Genomic DNA, 2,301 nt, shown 5'->3' with positions numbered 1-2,301 from the left:
AAATATGAAGTGTATGTCCTGGTTGGCTTTGTCTTCAGCCCAGTCCAGAGTCAACTTCTGTGCTAAGACTGTTTTCCCAATACCAGCCACTCCCTTTGTCATCACTGTTCTGATTGGTCCATCTCTTCCAGGTGAGACTTTAAAGATGTCTTCTTGTCTGATGCTTGTTTCTGGTCTGGCTGGTTTCCTGGATGCTGTTTCAATCTGTCTGACCTCATGTTCATCATTGACCTCTCCAGCCCCTCCCTCTGTGATGTAGAGCTCTGTGTAGATCTGATTCAGAAGGGTTGGGTTTCCTGCTTTAGAGATCCCCTCAAACACACACTGGAACTTCTTCTTCAGAGTAGATTTAAGTTTACGTTGACAAATTGCAGCAACATGTCCTGAATGAACAAGAAACAACATCAATGACTGATTCATTTAGAAAACATGACATGTTCATCCCCCTAAAGAACACACATGAACATATTTCCCTCCATGTCTTGAGATGTTAGTAAATGTCCCATTTGTCCATCATGTTGAATCTTTAGAGAAATCCTCTTACTGCTGTGCAGACAGTCAGCCAGCTCCTCCTGCTTCATTCTCCTCAGGAAGTTCACTGTGATCTTCACAAAAGCCTCTCTGCTCCTCCTCTGCTCTTCATCCTCACCATCCAATACCTCCTCATCCTCCCTCTGACTCTCTGAGCATTCTGGGTAATCTGGACTCACAACCTTCTGGATCTTTTTCAGCTCCTTCTTCACAAAAGTGACAATGTTCTCCTCCAGCAGCTGGAACAGAAAACTATATGAATGACACAATCAAAGTAAAACCATGGAGCCAAACATCAGATCCATGTTGGACACACTGACAATCCACTGCTCTAAAAAGTGCAGCATGGAGATTATTGTCAACACAACAGATGTCAAAGTAGTTGTTGTCCATGTACAGACCATAAATATGGAGTCCAGGTGTGTTTGATGCTGCTGGGCAGACTGAGCACTGGGAACCTCTGAGCTCTCCTGGTCCACTCTGTGGAGGAATCATGAAGAATTAGCTCACATTATGTTTGCAGCATCTGTGAGTGTTTTATGCTTTGTACACAAACAACAGCTGCTTTTATGTTCTGTGGTGACTGTCCTGATTAAAGCAAACACTACTGTGCTGTGACATTCTCAATGAGAGGAAACAAGTAATCAGTTCTGTACCTCATGACCTAGAGTCATCACAACAAGTCCACCTTTTAAATGATGAGTTTAAGGACTCACACTGGGTTTGACAGAAGTCTCACCTCTGCTACAGGACACTAACACAAACACTGGAACTGGAAAGGTGCTGAGTTACAGGGAGTTTTAGTTCTGATCTGAATGACACATATAAGAACATAAGAAGTGCTTTTCTTGAAAAGAGAAACATCAACTTTGCCACTAAAGCCTGTGTTTCAGCCTGATCATGTTCATATACTGTGTCATTCATGAAGCCTGGAGACAAAACACAATCACTTCATCTTTCATAGAAGACCAGTTATACAGGACAGCTGTCTGATACATTTTAAACTCAGCTGCAGCTCACTTCTTTGCAGCAGAGGGAGGCTGTCCTTTGAAATTAATGAGGCCACGCATTGACATGTCACTCTTCATGGACACACAGCTGGGCTCAGGTCCAGGGAAGTCTGGTCTCTGATGGATCCTGGTGAACACAGAGATTAAGACCATCAGGGACATGGGGACAGGGACAACATACCTATTATTCATACAATGTTCTCATAGTAAAGAAAAAAAACATGTAGTCAGGTGCAGCTCACTTCTTTGCAGCAGAGGGAGGCTGTCTTTGAAAATTAATGAGGCCACGCATTGACCTGTCACTCTTCATGGACACACAGCTGGGCTCAGGTCCAGGTCCAGCAGAGTCTGGTGTGTGCTGCTGCTCTGGCCTTCAACACAACACACACAGAGCTTTGAGTGTGAATAATGATGGTGCAGTGATGTGAGTGCTGAGCTCTGACATGGAGAAGAGTCATGGACAGTTAGAGATCCTCATCTCACCTCTGAGCTTTGGTCTGGATCTCATGGTCCCCACACAGACTGCTTTTAGGGGGAGGGGCTCCCTCCTCTCTGTCCTCACACTGATTCATGATGCTGAATTCACATCCACATCAGCTCACACACACTTTCTACCTTCATCTGGAGAGAAAACATAAATCATTCATCTGCACATCAACTAAAATCATCCTCTCCATCATTTGTCCTGTAGAAATATCAGCTGCTCCTCCACTGATTGGCTCTTCTTTCCTCTTTCATATCAGTGTCAGTTGAATGCAGT

At 44.2% G+C, this 2,301-nt stretch overlaps 1 long non-coding RNA gene across 1 annotated transcript; it reads right to left on the bottom strand.

Moving 5' to 3' along the window:
* Positions 1–1,612: 1,612 nt before the first annotated feature.
* On the bottom strand, positions 1,613–2,063 carry LOC121192075. The gene is made up of 3 exons (XR_005895169.1): positions 2,025–2,063; positions 1,784–1,912; positions 1,613–1,668 (listed from the first exon to the last, which is right to left on the bottom strand). It is a non-coding gene; the product is annotated as an uncharacterized LOC121192075 (long non-coding RNA).
* Between the last annotated feature and the right edge of the window lie 238 nt (positions 2,064–2,301).

The sequence above is a fragment of the Toxotes jaculatrix genome, chromosome 13 (assembly GCF_017976425.1).
Source record: "Toxotes jaculatrix isolate fToxJac2 chromosome 13, fToxJac2.pri, whole genome shotgun sequence".
NCBI classification, from domain to species: Eukaryota; Metazoa; Chordata; class Actinopteri; family Toxotidae; genus Toxotes; species Toxotes jaculatrix.
This window is presented reverse-complemented; position numbering and strand designations above follow the sequence as displayed.